This window comes from Solenopsis invicta, chromosome 3, assembly GCF_016802725.1.
Source record: "Solenopsis invicta isolate M01_SB chromosome 3, UNIL_Sinv_3.0, whole genome shotgun sequence".
Lineage (NCBI taxonomy): Eukaryota > Metazoa > Arthropoda > Insecta > Hymenoptera > Formicidae > Solenopsis > Solenopsis invicta.
The window spans coordinates 4,652,615-4,676,504 of record NC_052666.1 but is presented as its reverse complement, the minus strand read 5'-3'; the positions used below and the strand labels follow the sequence as shown (position 1 = coordinate 4,676,504).

The window sequence follows — 23,890 nt, the reverse complement described above, 5'->3', positions numbered from 1 at the left end:
AGTTATACGATTATGCATTTTTCTCTCTTCACTGAGTTGAGAGAAAAAGCATGAGACGCTGTGGTCTTATGGACAACTGCGGCGTTCTCGCCGTTTCACATGTCGATCGAGTATACATATACCGCTCGACGATAGTTCGCGTGCACGGCTCGCCGTTCTAGGCGATTCTCTTTCTCTCTCCAACTATCCTTTACGCTGTTTGCTTTTATCTCGTTACACCTTGATACATGATTTTCGATTTTTATTTGCCGACCATGCGACGAAAATTTTGTAGTATTGCGTCTACGAGTAAAATTCGGTCCGTAAACATTGATTTAATAAATTTGATAAGATTGTAATATTCATTTACACATTCACTGCGGTAGAACCCGCTATTCAAGCATTCTCGAGAAGATGATAAAATACTTCTAGCACTTATACTACAGTTACGGAAAGAAAAACGTCAATTGGTCTCTTTGACAGGATGGTCGTGATTCTTGGTTATCATGCTGAAGGTTCCAGGTTCGATTCCTTAGAACAAGATTTTTTTTTTGTAAAATGTAGTATTAAAAAAAATCCAAAAATTCACAAATGCTTTTTCATAATTAAATTAATTTTAAATTGGACACTAAACACAAATGTCAAAATTGTACCAATTTTTTTGACGTTTGCAAAACACTCATTGAAAATTTTCATGGTAAATATATCTTTTGTGTTTTTGAGAAAATTTAATTAAATTGATAACAGAAGAAAGTTTTTAAACTTCCAAATATTTTTTAAAATTATTATATATTATTGGTACATCATTTTTAATTATTTATGCTAAGTACGTTATTATACAAAGATATTAGAAAGTTTAAAAATACTCTTCTGTTATCAATTGAATTATACTTTCTCAAGAACACAAAAGAAATATTTGCCATGAAAATTTACGATGAGTGTTTTGAAAACGTCAAAAAATTGGTATAATTTTTACATTTGTGTTTTGTGTTCAATTTAAATTTAATTTAATTGTGAAAAAGCATTTGTGAATTTTTGGATTTTTTTTAATACTACATTTTACAAAAAAAAAAATCTTGTTCTAAGGAATCGAACCTGGAACCTTCAGCATGATAACCAAGAATCACGACCATCCTGTCAAAGAGACCAATTGACGTTTTTCTTTCCGTAACTGTAGTATAAGTGCTAGAAGTATTTTATCATCTTCTCGAGAATGCTTGAATAGCGGGTTCTACCGCAGTGAATGTGTAAATGAATATTACAATCTTATCAAATTTATTAAATCAATGTTTACGGACCGAATTTTACTCGTAGACGCAATAGTACAAAATTTTCGTCGCATGGTCGGCAAATAAAAATCGAAAATCATGTATCAAGGTGTAACGAGATAAAAGCAAACAGCGTAAAGGATAGTTGGAGAGAGAAAGAGAATCGCCTAGAACGGCGAGCCGTGCACGCGAACTATCGTCGAGCGGTATACGTATACTCGATCGGCATGTGAAACGGCGAGAACGCCGCAGTTGTCCATAGGACCACAGCGTCTCATGCTTTTTCTCTCAACTCAGTGAAGAGAGAAAAATGCATAATCGTATAACTCGTGGCATCGGCAATTCCGCTTGGCGAGAAGACGGAAGAAGTAACATGGCAACGCGGTTTGACGAGACACAATAAAAGATAAAAGAGAAAAGCTCGAAACGAAAAGAGACCGTTTCCGAGCATTTCCCTTTACCTCGCCGCCGCGCACAGGCCCACGTGTAAAGCGAAGGAAGAGCGGAGCAATTAGATTGCGCTTCGTTGACTGGAGATAAAAATCGATGCAAAATGCAAACCGACATACCAAGTCTTGTAAATTGAACAAGAATTTTTTATAAAAATGAACGTTATAAAACCTTGATTTTCCTGGCATGATTTTCCTAGTCATCTTTCTTACAAATTTATACATAGTTACATACAAGTTATAAATAATTATAGAAAAAGTTATTCACAATATATATATATATATATATATATGTATATATATATTTGTTTCTTTCATAAGATGTTTGTAAAAACGTACATTTTTATATTTGTTATGTAACGCGGCAAATGATAGAAAAAGTATATTATACAAGTTTTTTTTATATTTTTTGTATTTAAAATGTAATAAAAATTCATAGTTGTATACACCTATAATGATTGATTTACGTCTTGTGTGTATATTGAAAGTAAATTATTAAATTTGGACAAATCGCCAAACTATTTTTTTTGCAGAATTTTTTAATACATATTGTCATCTTAGATAGCACAGAGAAATTCAAATTTTTGAAAATTATTTTTATATTATTTAAGAATGTCTTTTAACATGCAAAAAGAAATTTTGCATCTCAAAATAAACTCAGAATTGACGAAAAGAACTTGAATTGTTTTTGAATTCTCTGCAATCTGGGATGTCATTTGCAAATTGTTTAACAACACTCGGTCGATCACGTTGCAAGTAGCAAAAACACATACCCCATTGCTCCGTCAAATTATTTTCTATAATTTATTTATATTAATTATTTTAGATTGTAGAAGAATTGAAGATTATTGCTGTGATTTAGAGCTGGAATTTAGGCACATATTTATAGTCGTTAATAATTTTCAATCTTTGATTAAAAATGTAATGAATGACATATTCATTTATACATTTTTTTTTCTTTCAAAAAGTGAAACTTATTTATAACTATGAATACAGGCTCAAAAAGTATGCTACGTGCTGATTTTGAAGTCCTACTGTCCTTCTCTTTCCTCTCATGTCTTATCTATGAGCTGCTGGATGCTTATAAACAAAACAAAAAACGCTTTCATTTCAGGAGCAATAAAATTGGCATCTCCTTGAACCAAACCAAATAGTTAGAACTTTTCCTTTTGGAATATGCTTTAGAATTTTAATATATATAAATATTGTAATTCAGAATTAATGATAACTATCAGATATGAAAATATAATGTATAATAATTAAATAATTATATAAAAATATAATTTAATTACAAAAGAAAATAAATTATTTTCACAAAATTTATAAAAGGAAATGTGTAATTTTATAATGTATTAGTGGTACAAATGTTATTTTTAGGTAACAATGTTTTATAATAAACATAATTAAAAAATGTTAATCGTTATTAAAATTAGCACTTTAAAAAGATACATATTACCTACATCATATTTTCATTAAAATTTGATTCATTGTAACATTGTTCGTGAGATACAAATGCCTAAGTGAATTCTTATCAATAAACGGGAAAAAAATGAATCTCTGATTTGAAAGATACAGTTCTGTTTTATTTCAATTTTTATGTACAAATTATTTATATTCATATAAATATTACTGTGAATACTACTTTTACGTAATTAGTACTTTGAATTATTGAATAATGTATTGTGATCATGTTTATTTTGACACACGTTTTTAAATTAATTACCAAAGTCGTTTTACGTGGGCTGGCTAGTTGAAATTGTCAGATAGTCGTTTCGCGTAGGCTGGCTAGTTACAACAAAATGCCACAGCTATAAAACGTGTTACTGATGATTATAATCAAAAGCGTTAATCATGAGCTAACTTTCTAATTTGTTTGCCAGGGGCATTATCGTGGACTGGCTATTTTTATTATATTGTCAGAGACGTCTATCGTGGACTTTTTAATTTCTTGCCAGGGGCATTATCGTGGACTGGCTATTTTTATTATATTGTCAGAGACGTCTATCGAGGACTGACTTTTCAATTTCTTGCCAGGGGCATTATCGTGGACTGGCTATTTTTTTTGTATTGTCAGAGACGTGTATCGTGGACTGACTTTTCAATTTCTTGCCAGGGGCAATATCGTGGACTGGCTATTTTTATTATATTGTCAGAGACGTCTATCGTGGACTTTTTAATTTCTTGCCAGGGGCATTATCGTGGACTGGCTATTTTTATTATATTGTCAGAGACGTCTATCGAGGACTGACTTTTCAATTTCTTGCCAGGGGCATTATCGTGGACTGGCTATTTTTTTTGTATTGTCAGAGACGTGTATCGTGGACTGACTTTTCAATTTCTTGCCAGGGGCAATATCGTGGACTGGCTATTTTTATTATATTGTCAGAGACGTCTATCGTGGACTTTTTAATTTCTTGCCAGGGGCATTATCGTGGACTGGCTATTTTTTTTGTATTGTCAGAGACGTGTATCGTGGACTGACTTTTCAATTTCTTGTCAGGGGCATTATCGTGGACTGGCTATTTTTATTGTATTGTCAGAGACGTGTATCGTGGACTGACTTTTTAATTTCTTGCCAGGGGCATTATCATGGATTGGCTAGTTGTAAGTGATTGCCAGAATCGTTTTTCGTGAGCTGGCTAATTTAGTTTAGAGTAATTGCAAAAAGTGTAATTTTCAACATGATCGTTTTTCTCAGAAATTTATATTATTATATATTATTATTAGTAAGGTAATATTAAATAACAATGAAAGAAATTAGAAGTTAGATAAACGCAGAACTGTTCTATCTTTTTAGAGATTCAATTTTTTCAGGATTATGTAAAATGTTCCACACAAAAAACTATAAATTTTTACTGACAAAATAACCTAACCTAACGCATTTATATCTTTTTACAGGCGTAGATTATTGAGGGCACTTGAGGCAGTTGGCACAAAAGTGTGTGACGATATTGCAGATGAATCTGTCGCGCGCGATTTTCCGATTTCCGATGTAAAATTGCAGACTGATGCGATGGATTCACAGATCAGAAATGATTACAGCTTGGATACGTCAATAAACAAAGGTATGTATAAAGAGATCGATAATTGCGAAGATAACAAAACGCTTGTTATCGATGACACAGGCATTGTGGATGGAGATATCCATGATAATATACCTGAAGGTCGTCGCATTGTGGACCTGTCTTTTTTGTTTAAAGAGTTGCACAAAGTATTTGAAAATCATGCGCGAGGAATTGACTGCCAATTTAAAGATTGGAGAGTCGAAACAACTTATTACCGTGGGTTACGGACGCAATTAATTTTCAAATGCAAAATGTGCCATTATACAGCTACTATCTGGTCAGAATCCACAGAACCAGAGGTATTAGATATTAACACTGCTGCTGTGGCTTCAACTATTACAGCAGGAATTGGCTATTCCACGCTGGAAGAGATGTGCGCAGGCATGAATATTCGTTGCATGTCTCAAGTAACTTATATTAAATATTGCGAAAAAATAGTTGATGAATTCGAGAAGACTGCCATGAAAAATATGAAAGAGGCAGGTAAACTCGAAAGACAACTTGCTATTGAAAAAAATGAAATAAAGGACGGTATTGCACATATAACCGTTGTAGCAGATAGCAGTTGGAGTAAGAGATCATACGGCAAAAAATATGATTCACTGTCCGGTGTTGGTGCTATACTTGGTTATCGCACAGGACAAGTTCTGTTTATTGGTATTCGCAATAAATATTGTGCGATATGTGATTTTGCAGAGCGACAAAATTTTAAACCGAAAGCTCATAAATGTTATAAAAATTTTGATCGCAAAGAAAGTTCCACACGTATGGAGAGCGATGCCCTTGCATGTGGTTTTAAGTGTAGCATCGAAATGCATAATTTGATATACAAAACACTTATCGCCGATGGTGACAGTAATGTATATCATAGTATAAAAAACAATAATCCATACCGCGAACAAAAGGTAATGGTTAACAAAATAGAATGTAGCAATCATCTGCTTCGCAATATGTGCAATAAATTACAAGCCGTGGCTTCGATGACTCAGCCAAAAACGCAAAGAAAACTTGGTTTTGTCGAGGCAAGAAAAATTGTAAAACAAAATATTCTGACGATACGAAAAGAGGTGAAAGAAGCAGTTTCTTTACGAATGAAAGAACAGCAACCTCAACATTACAAGGCAAGGGAATTACGACTCGACATATTAAACATTCCTAGTCATGTGTTTGGTGAGCATAAGAAATGTAAAGAACGTGGTCGTAAATGCGAAGAAAATCGTGTAACAAAAAAAAGTTCTGTTCGGCTTCTGACGTGGCACGGTCTCTATCAAAAAGTAGAGGATATTCTAAAATATCTAAGTGCTCACGCTGACAGCTTATTACAAAACGTTACGAATAACAATGCGGAAGCATTTCATTCGAACGTCTGCAAAGTGGTGAGCGGAAAGGGTGTCTTTTACGGTGCACGCGGATCTTATAACGCTAGAATTGCGGGATCAGTTTTACAATATAACACACAGCAAGTTCTTACCGAACTGCATAAAGGTATGGATAAAGTTGTTCCTTCAATTGTCGAGAACCTGGAAAAGCGAAGGCAAATAAAAGTTGCAAGAACCAGAGAATCTCGACAAATAAATGGAAGAAAAAGGAAATTAATACGAGAAGGAACAGATCGTTTTTATGGCCCGCAATCAGAAAAACCAGATCTTCCAGATGATGTATTACAACAATTTCGGCAAAAACATTTAGAAAAATTGTCCGAAGATGCAAAGAACTGGGAAAAAATTGAACGGGATACAATAAAACAAAGTGAATCCGAGCTATGGTTATCACTGAGATCTGAAAGGTTAACAGCATCTAATTTCGGAAATGTATGCAAAATGAGAGCGACAACTTCTTGCGGAATGACGGTAAAGAATATTTTGTATCCTCCGTGTATTGATACCGCAGCAATGATATATGGTCGCGAACGAGAAGAAGAGGCGAGAAAAGACTTAGCCGCAAAATTAAACAAAGATATACAGCCTTGCGGATTTTTCATAGATTATGAAAATCCTTGTCTCGGTGCTTCTCCTGATGGTATCATAGATGAAAATGGTTTAATAGAAATCAAATGTCCCCTATCAGCTGAACATTTGACAGCGGAAGAAGCCATAAAAACAATATCTTCTTTGAAAGGCATATTTGATAGAAATAACCCTGATGAAATAAATCGAAACCACCGATTTTTTTACCAAATTCAGGGTCAATTAAACATAACGCGGCGAGAATATTGCATTTTTGCTATATGGACACCAAAAAGCATAAAAATAACATACGTAAATAAAGATGTTGTTTTTTGGACAAATAAAATGTTGCCTGCCCTACTGCACTTTTATAAAGAATGCATGCTTCCAGAAATCTTGGATAGTCGTCACAATAGGCATATGCCTATCAGAAATCCAAGCTATATTGTTGAAGCGCAAGAAGCAGCAACAAAAAAAAAAATTCAGCAAAATGTAATAGAAAATAAAAATGCCGTCAAAGAAAAAAAATTGAAATGTAACATTTCCTTCACAAAAGCAACAATTATTGCTGCTACGACTGTTCAAAATGTGGTGCAAGATGATGATTGCATCATTGTTAATGATACAAGTGAGAAGCAAAGCCTGTCTGAGAAACAGGTTGCAAATTTAAAAAAGTATTTGGATGAAGATGTTCCTCTCATCTCGCATATAAAAAGAAATGTCCTGCCTATATATAGCAGATTAGACGATGAATCGTTAGCACAATTTTTACGCGTTGTAAGAGAAACATCTCAATACGAAACGCAAAATGTGTTATATATAGTTTACCCCGACATGATTGAAGCTAGTCAAAGGGACAAAAGCTTACAAATAATCGGAGGAAATTGTAGCGGTCATTGGCGATGTATATTTTTTGATGGTAACAAACTTCACGTGTATGACAGTTTACCTGGCTGTTCATACGATAAGTTGGTTGCTGAGGAAAAAAATTATATACATCTTCGTTACCCCAAAATAAGGCAAAATGATATTACATATGAAAAGGTTCAATGTCAACCTGATGGCACAAGTTGTGGAATTTATGCTGCCGCTTTCGCCACAACTGTAGCCTTAGGAGGCAATCCTGCAAATGAAAAATATTCCAAGGATGTAAAATGTATGAGACAACATTTTGTCAAAATTATAGAACATAATAAATTGATGCCTTTTCCCAATAAATAAATTTGTCTCATTTTATTTATAAAAATTTAATCGATAAGTATTTTTGAAATTGCCAGAGGCTTTATTGTGGGCTGGCTATTTTTCGTTAAAAAAAATTAAATTGATCAATTAAATTATCGGAGAGACGAAGAAAGATATTGGTTGCGTCTCACGAGAATGGGCGCTGGAGGGGCCTATTCTAATTTATTATTATATTATTCTACAGTACATTTGTTTAAAAACTCAAGGTATTCATATTAAGGTAAAATAATTCAAATAAGGAAATTACATGCATCCCAAATAATATTCAAACAATTTTTGGCTCTGTTTTCTTGACAGTTATTCCTCTTACTTAATCACCTTGCGCGCGAGAGCAGAACAGCATCCAAGGCTATGAAGAAAACCGGCCGCTAATGCGTACCAAGTAGTGGTGATTATACAAGACTTTTTATATTAATTATTTGTAAATCTTGTTCTTTTTTTACTTGTGATATACTTGTAAACATTTTATAATTATTTAATACAAAATATATTATTTAAAAAAAAAATTAAGAAATTGAACAATGTTCTTCTATAACATTAAATTGAAATTAGAAACAATACAAATGTAAAAATTGTAACATTTATTTGAACGTTATAACACGTTTTGACGTTATTTTTAACTAAATGTGATTTCAGATGTGGAGTTGTCAAATTGGTGATGAGACGTGCGATATTCCCTGATAAGACAACATTTATCAAATTCGATGACGAAATCTTGCAAAAATTGTAATCAGAAGTATTGACCTTTTATAAAATATTGATAATTGTTTAATTAATTTCAAAATAGTATTTCGGTACTAAAACTATAACGATATGCGAATCATATCAATGATACATTTGCAAAAGTAAATTTGGAAAGAAATAATTAGGAAAGATAGCTGTGCTACACATAAAACAATAGTAAAAGAATTAATTGAAATAAATGTTAACCAAAACTATATCTAAATTATGATGTAGAAATATAGCTGTATGAAATATTACAGCATGGTAACATTTTAAATAAAAAATAAAACGATTTTTTAAATAAATTTTATATAAGTTGTGAAACATTTATATCTCTATTTCAGACTTATTTCATCTTTGACAAATATTCCTGAGATGTTATTTTGACAAAACTGCTTTGTTCTAATTGTAATAATGTATCATCTTAGTGCAATTATTCAATATTTTTACATTATAATTTAGAAATAATTAAGCATTTTTGTAAACATTTATATGGATTAATTATATTTATAAATATTTCATGCACAATACAGCTATATTTTTTCAATTTCTTTCTAATTTTGTAAATATACTATTAAGATAAAAAAATCGATATATATCGTCATAGTTTTGCCGAATACTTTGAAATATTTTGAAATTACATCGGCAGTTATCAATGTTTTACAACAGGTCAATACTTCTATATCTATTGTTCTAAATGTACGTACATAATTGCTGATTAAAATTTTTATGCAAGATTTTATCATACAATAAATGTTGTTCTATCAAGATTTTCCTACTAACTTATATGTATAAATAATTGTACGTATATTCCATATGCGTATAATTATTCATATATAAAAAAAAAATATATATATATATAAAAAAAAATATATATATATACATATATAAAAGTAGGAAACGTATATATAGTAATACGTCGCGCGCGCGCGTGTGCAACTCGGCTCTGCAACACGAAAATCGGAATTCGTAGCTGAAAGCAAAACTACGCCTGTTATAAGAAAGAAAGAGAACGCTCGAGACAGAAGAGGATAGATCGAGAAGGAGACACTCCTCAAGAAAGCAGGAGAGAGAAAGAGCTCCCCAGTCCCTACTCATATTGCCTGCTCTCCGCCGGCTGCTCTCCGGCGCCGCCGCCGCCGCCGTCAACGGTAGCGGCAACGTCGTCCTCGTCGTCGTCGTCGTCGTCGTCGTCAGTGATAGTGATAATAGTGGACGACCGCGACAACGGTAGCGACAGCGGCGACGGCGACGTTGTCATCGTCGTCGTCGTCGTCGTCATTGTTAGTGGTAATAGTGATCGACCACGACAACGGTAGCGGCAACGTCGTCCTCGTCGTCGTCGTCGTCGTCGTCGTCATTGATAGTGATAATAGTGGACGACCGCGACAACGGTAGCGGCAGCGGCGACGGCGACGTCGTCATCGTCGTGGTCGTCGTCATTGATAGTGGTAATAGTGATCGACTACGACAACAGTAGCGGCAACGTCGTCCTCGTCATCGTCGTCGTCGTCGTCACCGTCGCCGTCGCCGTCGCCGTTGTTGTCGTTGTCGTCGTCGTCGTCGGCGGTCGTCGTCGGTCGTCGTCGTTAGTGCTGGTGATAATAGTGATCGACCACGACAACGGTAGCGGCAACGTCGTCCTCGTCGTCGTCGTCGTCGTCGTCATTGATAGTGGTAATAGTGATCGATCACGACAACGGTAGCGGCAACGTCGTCATCGTCGTCGTCGTCGTCATTGATAGTGATAATAGTGAACGACGACGACAACGGTAGCGGCAGCGGCGGCGACGTCGTCATCGTCGTCGTCGTCGTCGTCGTCATTGATAGTGATAATAGTGATCGACCACGACAACGGTAGCGGCAACGTCGTCCTCGTCGTCGTCGCCGACGTCGTCGTCGTTAGTGCTGGTGATAATAGCTACTGAACGACTATGACAACGGTAGCGGCAGCGGAGGACAACGGAAAGCCGCCGTATCGTCTGCGAAGACGAACTACGTTATGTAAGAAACCTATAATGAGGTATGAAAAGGTTTCTTTTGCCATAGACCGGTAAACCATTCTAATTATAATTACATTTGTAATTACTGCCAGAGGCGTTTTGTGAGCTGGCTACTTATAACAAAATGCCACAGTTGTAAAATGTGAAAAGCATTTATTGTGTGCTGACTTTTTAATTTTTTGCCAGGGTCATTATCGTGTACTGGCTTGTTATAACAAAATGCTACAGCCGAAAATTGTGCTGTAGATAGTTATAACCAAATGTCAGATGCATTTATTGTGTGCTGACTTTTTAATTTTTTGCCAGGGTCATTATCGTGTACTGGCTTGTTATAACAAAATGCTACAGCCGAAAATTGTGCTGTAGATAGTTATAACCAAATGTCAGATGTATTTATTGTGTGCTGACTCTTTAATTTTTTGCCAGGGTTATTATCGTGTACTGGCTTGTTATAACAAAATGCTACAGCCGAAAATTGTGCTGTAGATAGTTATAACCAAATGTCAGATGCATTTATTGTGTGCTGACTTTCTAATTTTTTGCTAGGGTCATTATCTATCGTGTACTGGCTTGTTATAACAAAATGCTACAGCTGTACATTGTGTTGTAGATATAATATCGGAGGCGTTTGAACTAGCTAATTATGACACAATACTATAAGTATTTATTATACGCATATAATTTTTATATAACGCTGTACTTCATTGTACTTCTTCTCTTCTCTTTTTGTTATGTAATAAAAAGAAATAAAGTATCTGTCTAACAGAGCTCATGTGAAAATAGAAGAGAAATGATGCTTATATGATAAATGTCGATAAAAATGTTGGTATTATCGATATTTATCATTTTTAGTTCTGCAGAGATCCGCAAATGTCGCATTTAGTTTCACGGAGGGCCGCAGATGTCGCAGGACCATTAGAGTCTAGACCGACCTCGATTGAGTTCGCCGTTCACTTTAGCATCCCCTTAACCAACCGAGCAGGCGGGTAACGTCAGGTTACCAGCGGTTACCCTGGCGATAAGGCCAGGAATTCCATGAACGTTTCTCTTTTCTATGCTGAGTCTAAAAACCTCCGACGCCTCACGACGAACCGGCGTGCGCGTATCACGCCTTAGGAACCTGGACGGTGAGGAGAGGCTTGGAGTGAGACACAAGTATTGTTAAGTTGGTTAACTTTAAATTTATTTGAAAGACCACTTACTGATACAAAAGCACTTTTATAAAGAAACGATATAACCGCGAGAGCAATATCAGAATACAAGTTTGGCGCTAACGGTAGAGGTAATTCGCGAGTCGTTTACTGTACGACAGTTTCGGAGCGAATTCGCCGGAATCATCGCTGCTCCAATTATCGAACCGTTTTCGGGAGATTATCAGCGCCGCTAGTTTGATCTTATCCTACTATAAGTCGATAGTCTTGATCCTGCCCGTAGCGCCACGGATACGTATACTGGGTGCCTGTTAGTTACAATCTTACAGATCGACCATCCCTGACGATCCATTCATCCCGAATGGTGTACATATATTTTTATTTGTAGAGAAATTACATGGATTACAGTACGACAATAGTACTTATTTTCTAAACATTGAAATTTTTAAACTCTCTGGAATTACAACAAATTTTGATAGTAAAAAGTTAAACTCTTAAGGAGATAGTTAAGTAAAATTTCTAGTATTTTACATTTTCCTCTTAGCTACTCTAATTTCGCTGGGGGTTTATCCAAGGATTTTATTCAAGGTTTCATTTTATCGCTTGACAAGATCGCGTTGTACGGTCTCGGACTTACACTAAATCCTGGAATATCACACACAACGTATCGGTTATTATTCAGCGCCTTAGCTATCACAAAATGTCCTTTGTAAGGCGATTTAAATTTCGAGCTTTTGCCAGGCTTGCCCTGAAGGTCGCGTATCATAACGAGATCACCTTTGTTATATTTACTCGGCTTGGAATGTCGAGCGTCATATTTATTCTTGTTGTACGCTCGGAGTTGACTTACTTCGATGGCAACGTCGCGGCTCGAATTCCTTGATTTCTCGATATCGGAATCTATATCGGCTAACCAATCAATGAAATCCGTAAGGCCTTTATTGTTATGACAACGACATTCGTAGCCAAGCAACAATCGATTAGGTAAAGTTTTAATCGCAGAATGAAAGGTGTTGTTAATTACATATTGCGCTTTCTCGATACACGATTTCTATTCGGACGTTGTCGTAATTAATTTGCCTATTGTCGATTTCAAGAATCTGTTGGCGCGCTCCGCGAGACCATTTGCCCATGGAGAGGCCACTGCCACCCGTCGACTTTCAATGTATCTAAGAAATCGGAAAATTCCGAAGATGTGAAAGCTGTGCCTCGGTCGGAAATGACCTCGGTCGGTCGCCCAAAGATCGGAAACAAGAATTTCAAATGTGTGATCACTTCTTTTGTGTTGGTCGTTGTGGGCGTCAGCCACGTAAATGCGTCAACAACGATGAAAATATGTCAAAATCTGTCTTCCGTTAACTGTAGCGGACCGAAGTGATCCACTGCTAAACTTTCAAAGGGCGATTTTAGCGGGGTGGAAATCTGCATTTCCCCCTCGTTAGCGCGCGGGGAGGCGTTAGCTAAGATGCAAGTCAAACAGTTCTCTATGTGATCGATGATTTTTTTTCGCATCGACGGGAACCAGTAGAATCGCATTATACCGCGCAATGTTTTCTCGAAGCCACAGTGGGCCATGTCGTCGTGATGTGCTCTTATCACGTTTATCACCATAGCTTCCGGCACTGCAAAGCGCGAACGATCTTCCTATTTGCGGTACACTAATCCGTCTACAAGTTCGAATTTTTCATCCTCGTTGAACTCGAGCTCCGTTGCGATCGCTCGCAGGCGCGGATCGTACGATTGGCGCACCTCTAATTCTCGCTCGAGCGGGAGCGTGTCGATGTAGCAAATCGCGCGGCTCAGCGCATCCACATGTGACATTTTGTCACCGGATCTGTGTTTAACCGTAAATGTATAATTTTGTAGAGATAACGTCCATCTAGCGATTCTTGGGTTTAAATTAGCTTTATTGACCGCTTACGTCAACGCGTTGCAATCGGTGATCCGTGAAATTAATTCCGTAAAGATAAATATGAAATCGTTTGATGGCTCGTACAATTGTGAGCATCTTTAGCTCGAAATTGTTGTAATTTTGCTCTGCCTTGTTCGTAGCCTGGCTGAAATACGCGATAGGCGCCCATTCGCCGGACCGTTGTTTTTGCAGCAGAATGCCGTCTAAACTGTGAATACTGGCGTCGGTGTGTAATTTCGGAGTTTCTGCTGTTGGGCTATAGAGGCATAACACCGGCTTCGAAATAAGTTCTTTTTTTATATTCTCGAAGGCTGCGAAACATTCTGAATTGAAATCAAAGAGCACTACTTTACCCAGAAGGTGCCGCAGAATTTTACTTTAATCGTGTAGTCTTTAATGAATTTACGGAAATAATTGGTTAAACCCAAAAATTGCTGGATTTCTTGCACGTTGCGAGATCGCGGAAAGTTTTTAATTGCGTCGGTGTGTCGCGCGCTTATCGTGATGCCATCGAGCGTTATTATGTAACCGAGATATTCGATGGTGTGTTAATTTCGCAGAAATTGACATTTGCCGGTGTTTAACTCGAAGTCGTGCTTTTTAAGAATTGTCAGGGTTTCACGAAGCACTTGTAAATTTTCTTCGACTGTGTCAGTTGCTATCATTATGTTATCTATATAAACGATTACTTCCCCTTTTCGGATCAGTGGTTGTAAAATCTTCACCAACCGCTTCTGAAATTCCGCGGGTGATTCGCAAAACCCGAATGGTAACCGGTAGTATTCGAACTGACCGTCGGGCGTTGCAAAGGAAAAATACTTCGTGGAATCCCAATGTACTTTAATCTGGTGGAAACTTTCCCTCAGATCGAACAATGTAAAAACCGATTTGTCCCCTATGACCGCTATATAGTCTTCTATGACGGGGAACGGATATTTCTGTTTGAGCACTCGTTCGTTGAGCGGGCGAAGATCGACGCACAATCGAATCTGCCCGTTTTTCTTTTTCACCGGCACGACGCGTGCACAATATAGTGAAGAGCTTTTTTGTATAACGTCACGAGCAAGGAGATCATCAACAATTTCTCTTACTTTTAATTTTTCCGCGAGCGCAAATTGCCTCGGTGCATATGCATAAATTGTGTCGTCCTTAAGTCGAACTTTAACCGCGTAGTCGTCATCGACTTTGTCGCCCGTCACATGGTCGACTTCGAGCAACAGAGCAACGAGTTTTTCTGTCGTTTTTGCATCGAAATCGGTAATGATCTCGTTATACAGGTGCGGTTGGGGACCGTCGACGCATTCTGCGAATTTTTGCAGACATTTTGGTGGCCGTAGGGTTATTCGTCCGTTATCGCTATCGCGCGAGTTGTACACCGCCGTAATCCTGTGCGCGTCGAGGAAGTCACGACCGATGATTACATCCACGACGATCCTATCGGCCTCTAACAGGTGCAGTATTATTTCCGCATCTAAATGCGCGAGTAGTGACAACATAATTGTCGTATTAAATAGGCCTTTAATTCTCACCGGCACACCGTTGAGCGCCTTATATTTTAATCGCAAAGGTTTGAGCGCGCGGTTACGAGCTATAAAGCTGAGCTTAAGCGCGCCGGTTTTCACAAAAGAGATCGGACTTCCGGTGTCCACCAAGACCGACAATCGCACGCAACGCCGTTAAGCCTAGTCGCGGTAAGCGGAAGTCGTTTTACTTTAAGGTCTCTACCGTAAACGCACGCTACCAGCAGTTCCTCCTCGAAAGACCGCTCGTCCGTAACCTCCTCGGAAGAACCTTCGTCCGCTGCCTCCTGGACCGTTGCTACGGGTGTCAACTCCTTCTTCTTCAGCTTGTAGCAATCAAGCCGGTTTTGGCCCTGAATTTTGCAGTACCCGCAAAATTTTGTGCTGCCGCCGGATTTCTTGAAGATGGCACTCTCCTTGTCGGCAGCTTTCTCAGTCGACACCTTGCCTCTTGTGGATTTAGCGTCGGTCGCGGTTTTTCTATGCGGTTCTGCTGATACCGACGCATCTCTTCCAAGAAGTCGTCGATGGATCCGCATTTCAGTGAGATGGCTGTCTCTCTGAGAGGTCGGTTGCCGATCCCACTGATCAGCAGGTGGATTGCATTCTCCTCAGACAAGTCGAGAGAGGGCATCAAGTCCAGTTTCTCCATTGCGTATTGGCGGAAAGACTCCCTGAGCGGCAGCCGCTTTCGCGCTTCCACGGTCTGCATGGCAATGTGGTATAGAATTTTCGGCTCAGCTTTACCCGCTTCGCCGATTGGCGTTTCATCCACAAGGCACGGCTGGACGTGCTCCCTCTTAACGGCGCGCGCCGTTGGGGGGATGGTGACAAGCGCTGTCGTCGTTGCGGGGAGGTATCGGAGACATTACCCCACGTGCTCTGCCACTGCGGCGTCCACTCTGCCGCAATACAGCTGAGGCACAATGCCGTCTTGCACCGCCTCTGGAAGGCTTGTCGTATGCCGGGGGAAAAGCGGGTAAACCAGCGGATCGAGGGGATCGACGGGGAACTTGGCGAGCTACGACCTGATCTCGTGATCAGGCACGAGCCCTCCAAGAGTGTCGTCATCTGCGACGTGACGGTGCCCTTTGAGAATCGTTGGGAGGCTTTCGAGGACGCTAGGGCGAGGAAAATAGCCAAGTACTCGCCACTAGCTGAGGAGCTCCAGCGCAGGGGGTACCGTGTGGTCGTGACGGCCTTCGTCGTCGGTGCCCTCGGGTCGTGGGATCCGAGAAACGAAGCGGTGCTGAGACTGCTGCGGATTGGCACCCCGTACGCGTCACTGATGCGCCGTCTGATGGTCTCGGATACCATCCGCTGGTCCAGGGACATATACGTGGAGCACGTGTCTGGCGCTCGCCAGTACCGGGCTCCTCCTCGCCCCGCCGGCGGTGGATTTGCGACGCCGCCTCGGGCCATTCGCCGACGCTGGCTCGCCGACGAAGTAGAGCGGCACGACGCGATTACGTGTGTGAATGTCGCGTAACTTATTTCGAGCCTTTGTCTTGGCCCCTCCTTTTCATTCCGTTTGTGGGGCCCTATATGTCCGAGTATGTATGTCGCGAATAAATCTTGTACTTTAGCGTGTGTGAGTGACCGCGTTATACACTCTTAATTTTTAACCATTGTAAAAACTGCCGCGCGCGTCCCCCTGGGAATCTTTAACTTCTGACGACGCCTCTGTGATATCCCAGGGGGCGCCACAACTGTGATAACGTATCCCCCCAGCGCGCGAGCTGGGGAGATGAATGTGATATTCTGCCTTTGTTGCGACGGACCGGGACGCGTACCCCGGCCCAAACTAGTCGTAGTGCCCACTGGCAGGGGGGGCGATTGTCCCCTGCCCATTCTATATTTTAGTTTCTGCGCGCGGCCTAGCCGCTTTGACTGTATTGACCCCAGGGGGTACTGTCCCCTGGGGAAAAGCTTCTGATTAATAAAGCGTGCTTAATCTGTTCTTATCAGCTTAATATCTGATACAGTCCCCATAGGGGACTCAGAATATTAAACTGATTTTTGGAGCCGGGTGGGTGTCCGGAGCTTGCTCCGACCCCGCCGCGGGTCGACTGGGCATTGCAGTGCCGTCCAGTTCGGCCCAGTGAGTGTGATTAAGCATAAAAAACTTGGTCGCGCTCACTGGTAAAACCGCGGAGTCACCCAACGTGCCCGGGCTGGTAGCTTAAACTCATTTTCTGTGTTCTGAGTCCCCGACACGCGGTCGCGTTCGGTGTTGTTTTTGACAGGTATAGGTTAGCCGCACGATCGCTGCGAGATCTCTAAGTTCGGCAATACTGGCAGTCTAATACAGTACAGGCACTGCCATCTCTCGCCGCGCATTAGAGAGATCACTCGACTTAGCACGCGGCGAGCTTCTCTCGCCACGGGGCATATACCTCACTTAGAGGTATGGACTGCCATATTGCCGAGCCTTGAGGCGGACTCGATCGCTGCGAGATTTCTAAGTCCGGCAATACTGGCGGCCTAATACAGTACAGGCACTGCCATCTCTCGCCGCGCACTAGAGAGACCACTCGACTTAGCACGTGGCGAGCTTCTCTCGCCACGGGGCATATACCTCACTTAGAGGTATGGACCGCCATATTGCCGAGCCTTAAGGCGGACTCGATCTTAAGCTCAGTTCACATATAATCGAGTGTGAGTGTCGCGTAAGCCGAGGAGCGATTTCGTACAAGTTACTCGTGCCGCGTTCCGAAAACCTAAAGGGGAGTTTGCCGGTGTGTTCCAATTTTGTCCAACTTCTTGTCCAATTCGGACCTTGACTATTCTCGTGCGGCAAACTCCCAACAGTCGCGAGTGCGAGTGTCCAGTGCGAGCGGAGGACCAACCGGGGGGCTGGAGGCGCCCATAGAGGACCTACGCCGGATCTGGCACACCGGTAAGTAAAGGGGGGTCCACACGGGGCGACCGATACTCGCTAAGGTAAGGCGGTATCCGGCGCGCTTCCGCAAGGGTGTGTGCGGGGATCCGCGGGCGCATGTATGTCCACGACTTTGCGCGTGTGCAGGCGCTTCTCCGGTGCCCCCGCTCCCCCTAGGGGTGTCCGCATCGCCGCGGGTGCCGTTTCGCCGCGCATTGCGCGTGTGCGGGCGCTCTTCCGGCACCGTGGGCGCTGCGTTGCCGCGCATCGCGCGTGAGCGGGCGCTCTTCCGGTGCCGCGGGCGCTGCTGCCGCGCGTGGTGCCTGCGCGGGCTCTCTTCCGGTTCTGCGGCGCCTCCTCGGCGTGTGGCGCGCTGCGGCCGCCTCCTTGGCGTGGTGCCGTCGCCATTAGGGGGTGTCCACTTTGCAAACTCGGGTGCGTGGACACCCTGCGTGGCTCGGTGAATTGTTTTTCGATATCCTTATTTCTTATTTGTATTCTTTTTTCATCTATTTTACTCCAAGGGGTGACCGATTTGAAAACGTTGTGCGCGCGGTCACCCCAGGCAATTTTTGGATATTTCTGGAAAAAAGTGGGGGGACCGAACTAAAAACTCTTGCGCACTGGCCCCCCACGCATAGTAGATTCAATTTTAGCTCTCTAAAGCAGGGGGGGTCCGATTTAGGACCATAAGTCGCGGACCCCTCCTACCGAGCCACGGGACCCTCCACAGTAGTACACACACATTTCTCACAAATTTTTCGGTGTGCCGGACCCGATGGAGGTAACGCTAGAATACCCACTGCCCATCGAATGGGAAAACAAAACGCGCTGCCCCCGATGCTGGGAAGCAAGACTCGCGGGGGCAGCGATACCGTGTACAGGGGGCGCCTTCAGCGACGCGGCGCACCTTGCAAAACATCTCAAGGCAAAACACCCGGGGGATTATATCACTTATAAATGCTCACTATGTAACTTTAAGGGGGGGTCTAGATACCCCCTTAAGGATGTAAAAGCGCACTACACCAAAGTTCACAGCGCGAATAATTCTTCATCCTCCCGGGTGGGTGCGTCGCGACCGGGCACTCGCGGCAACAGTGACGTCGGTGAGCAGAGCGACTCGGGTGCGCGTTCTCGCGCTACCGGCGCAACCGCGCGACCGAGGGGGAGTAACCCACCCGCACAAGACCCGCGGCAACCGAGGTTGTCCTTCCGGTCCACCCCACCGCCAGGGCCATCGGGGGCCACGAGAAGAAGCGCAACACCGCCAACCGCTGCGGCAAGGTCCCCCTCATACGCGACGGTTACTGCGGGCGAATTACCATCCCGCCCACCAGCGCCAGTGGAGGCCCGCCGTCACTCCGCCGCACAAGCCATGCCCCACACAACAACAACAGCAGCAGCAGCATCAACATCAGCAGCAGCAGCCGCCGCAGCTGCAACATCAGCAGGGCCGCCGACGACCGCCACAGGCAAGCCTAGAGTGTTGTCGGTGCAGCTGGTGAGGCTGCCAATCAAGATCAAGGCCGCAAGGCCCGCGACGACGCGGGCCAAACCAACACCTCTCATACGGCCCGCGCCGACTGGAGCGACGCGGGCGAGTGTGAGTGCGGCCAATAGCCAGTCGGTCGCTACCAGATCGGCACGCGCTCCCTCCCACCCCCCGCAGCGAACGTCACCTGTCGCGGGGGCATCAACATCATCCTCCACCACCACCAGATGGAGCGGGGAGGGGGCACAGAGGTCGCCGCTCGACAGGCGGACCCCGCCTGCGCGTAATGCGGGCGGGCAATCCGTCGCCACGAGGACGCGACGGGCGACGAGCGTGCCGACCGAGAAGAGCGACAGCGCGGCAAGACTGGAGTGCGTCCCCCCGCACCCCCGCACAAGGGGTGCGGCCACGAGCATCGGCAAAGCAGGGGGGACGAAGGAGAAGCCGCCCGACAGCACTCCGCCGACCAACGTCCAAGGCGGGGTCGCAACGAGGACGAGGAGTCGGGCGAGCAGCACTCCAGTCGAGAAGAGCGCACTAGAGGCGCGACTGGCTGCCCTGGACAGACCACCGCCTGGGGCGAAAGGCAGCGCGGCGTCGCGGAGCGCGAGTGACACGGCACAGCAAGGAACATCGAGAGAGTCACCCGCGCGGTCCCCCAGTCTGCCGCAGACCACCCGCGGCAGCCCAACGGGGGGCCGATCCAACACCCATCCCGCGACGTCGCTCCCGGCAACACTGACGACCTGCACGGTGACAACTACAACGTGCGGGGGCCCAGTGATGTCCACTGGACTCCCCGCGGGAAAGGGCCGCAGTCCATCGCGGGCATCCCTCCTGCCTACCATCCTGGAGGCGTCACCGTGCGTGGCGGTCGTCCCAACAACACCCGGCGAGCAGAGGACCTCCCCGCAGACGGCGCCATCGTCACCGTGGGTGGGGGTCCGGCGGCGGCGGGGCGCGGCCATCATCCTCTCATCCGACAGCGAGGGGGACGAGGGTGAACCGTGGAGGACACACCGAGGGAGAAGAGCGGGGAGAAGACACACTCCACCTGGTCTCCCCCCAAACTCGCGGTCCCCTCCGGTCGCGCACGCGAGACCGACGCCTGAAACCGCGAAAACAGCGTCGGCGAACTCCCGCGCTAACGCGAGCCCGCGTGGGAGTTTTAGCGATATCAATAACAATAGTTTTGAAGATACGGCCCACTCCAGCCAATCCGTCCGACCACCGCCATCGACGGAGGCGGCAAGTCGTTGCGGGACATCGCTGGAGGACCGTGTAGGAGGAGACTGCGGGAATGGTTCTGCGCGGGTAAGTGCCGAACACCCGTGTGCTCCCGTATGTGCCCGCGGTGTGATGGGTCGGCGGGCGCAACCGTTACCCATCGTGCCACCCCGTGAGGAAGGCGGAGCACCTCCGAACCTTGTCGGTCGTCACGGGGGCCGGGAGCGGCACCACGGTCGGCGGCGCGTCGACGCACCGGTCGCTCAGCCGTCTCGGGGCTACCCCGTGCCTGTTGCTGTCGTCAGGCAGCGCAGGCGCGAGTTGGTGGCCGACCGAGACGCGCTGGTCGAACGGGCGGCGAACGTCGCTACGATTGCTGACCTGGAGGCGTACGCGGCTTCGGTCGCTGCGTGGTTCGGGGAGGACGCAACGGAAGGGGCCGGCGGTGCCGCGCCTGGCGTCCAAGGCCGGCCAAATCGGCGGCGGAACGCCGGGGCGCGTCGGGGGGCGAGGGGAGGTGTGCCTCCGGGGGGAGAGGGTGACAGTCGTGCGGGGCAAGCTTCACTTGACCCCGCGACGTCACAGGAGGAGCACGGGGGCTGGGTGCGCGAGGCCAAGCGCTTACAGGCGCTGTACAGGACAAACCGTCGCAAGGCAGTGCGAGAGATCCTCCAGGGGCCTGCTGACCTCTGCCAGGTGCCCAGGCAGCAGGTTCAGGAATATTTCGAGCGCTTGTACCGCGGCGGGGAGGATCTGGCCGGCGGCGGCGTGCAGGCTGAGCCCACTGACCCCTCGGACGTAGCGGGGGAGTTCGAATACCTTGCGGATCCCTTCACGGAGAGAGTGGTGGATCGCCGGCTCCGGCGTATGAATAATTCAGCGCCCGGACCCGACGGTATCGCCTACAAGGACCTTCGTGCCAGGGACCCGGGGGCGCGGCTCCTCACCGCAGTATTCAATGCGTGTCTGCGTCTCGAGGCGGTCCCCGCGTCGTGGAAGACCTCCAGCACTCTTCTTATCCATAAGAAGGACGACCCAAACGTGTTGGAGAACTGGCGCCCTCTCGCCTTGGGGGACACTGTCCCTAAGCTCTTCGCCGCGCTTTTGGCTGACCGCCTAACCGACTGGTCGGTCGACCACGGCCGTCTCAGTCCCGCTCAAAAGGGCTTCCTGAGGGACGAGGGGTGTTACGAACACAATTTCGTCCTCCAGGAGATCCTGACTGACGCGCGGAGGACTCGGAGGCAGGCGGTCGTCGCGTGGCTGGACCTATCCAATGCGTTTGGATCGGTCCCGCACGCGGTGATCCGCCGTGCTCTAGCTGGAGCGGCGGTGCCACGGAGACTCATAGCGATATGGGAATCCATGTACGATGGCTGCACGACGCGTGTGCGCACCGCCGACGGCTACACGGCGCCCATTCCCATTCGCTCGGGGGTCAAACAGGGTTGTCCGCTAAGCCCAATCGTCTTTAACATCGCGATTAACTCGTTGGTGCATGCCGCCACCGAGGTAAATGTCGGATACGCCCTTCATGGGCAATCGTTTTCCGCGCTGGCTTACGCGGACGACATTGCACTCCTGTCATCGACGCCTGAGGGAATGGGAGAACTGCTTCGTGCAGTGGAGAGGGAGGCAGCGTCGGTGGGGCTGCGGTTCAACCCTGCAAAATGCGCCACCCTGCACATCGGTGCGGGCAATGGCGGCAGGGGCCTGCCGACGTCATTCCGTCTCCAGGGCCAACCGATTCGTCCCCTTGCGGACGGCGAGCCTTATACGCACCTCGGCATTCCAACGGGATTCTCCGTTGATCAGACGCCCTACGCCGCCGTCACGGACATCGTCTCGGACCTCTGCGCGGTCGATCAATCCCTCCTTGCCCCTTGGCAAAAGTTTGACTTAATGGCTACCTTCATCCTGCCGCGTCTCGATTTCTTATTACGGGGGGCCAGGGTTCAGAAGAGTCCCCTCACGGCCGCTGACAAGGTGTTACGCCGTTATGCCAAGTCCTGGCTGAACCTCCCTCAGCGCGCGAGTGCGGAGGGGGTCTACATGCCTCCCCGCTGGGGTGGATGTGGCCTCCTTCCGCTCTCTGATCTCGCCGATGTGCTGTCCGTCGCTCACGTCTTCCGTATGCTTACGGCCGGCGACGCGGCGGTCAGAACACTGGCGTGGCAGTCGCTGAGGGGAGTGGTCCAGCGTAGGATGGGCTACGCCCCTACTAGTGACGATGTCGCCAACTTCCTCTCCGGCTCGCTGGAGGGACGGCTGAGGGGCGGAGGGGAGGCTTCCCTCTGGTCCAGGGCGAGAAACGCCGCGCAGCGTCAGTCCGAGAGGTTGTCCCTGCGGTGGCGGTAGGTTCCTGAGACGGAGGAGATGATCCTGGAGTGCCGGGGGCCCAGAGGCGCCACGGTGAAGATTCCGCCTGGTGCGCGCGCCCAGGTAGTGGGTCGGTTGCGCTCAGCTGTAGCGGAATATTACGCGAGTACCTTACTCGCGAAGCGGGACCAGGGTAAGGTCTTCGAGGTGTCGTCGCGGTGCCGAGTGAGCAATCACTTTATCCGTGGCGGCAGCTTTACCCGCTTCGCCGATTGGCGTTTCATCCACAAGGCACGGCTGGACGTGCTCCCTCTTAACGGCGCGCGCCGTTGGGGGGATGGTGACAAGCGCTGTCGTCGTTGCGGGGAGGTATCGGAGACATTACCCCACGTGCTCTGCCACTGCGGCGTCCACTCTGCCGCAATACAGCTGAGGCACAATGCCGTCTTGCACCGCCTCTGGAAGGCTTGTCGTATGCCGGGGGAAAAGCGGGTAAACCAGCGGATCGAGGGGATCGACGGGGAACTTGGCGAGCTACGACCTGATCTCGTGATCAGGCACGAGCCCTCCAAGAGTGTCGTCATCTGCGACGTGACGGTGCCCTTTGAGAATCGTTGGGAGGCTTTCGAGGACGCTAGGGCGAGGAAAATAGCCAAGTACTCGCCACTAGCTGAGGAGCTCCAGCGCAGGGGGTACCGTGTGGTCGTGACGGC

At 45.7% G+C, this 23,890-nt stretch overlaps 1 protein-coding gene and 1 pseudogene across 2 annotated transcripts in view; both read left to right on the top strand.

The window, feature by feature from the left end:
* Positions 1–23,890, top strand: part of LOC113005769 — a 420,425-nt gene that overhangs the window by 171,997 nt on the left and 224,538 nt on the right. The window lies entirely within an intron of this gene.
* LOC113004305 lies at positions 17,184–17,365 on the top strand (annotated as a pseudogene).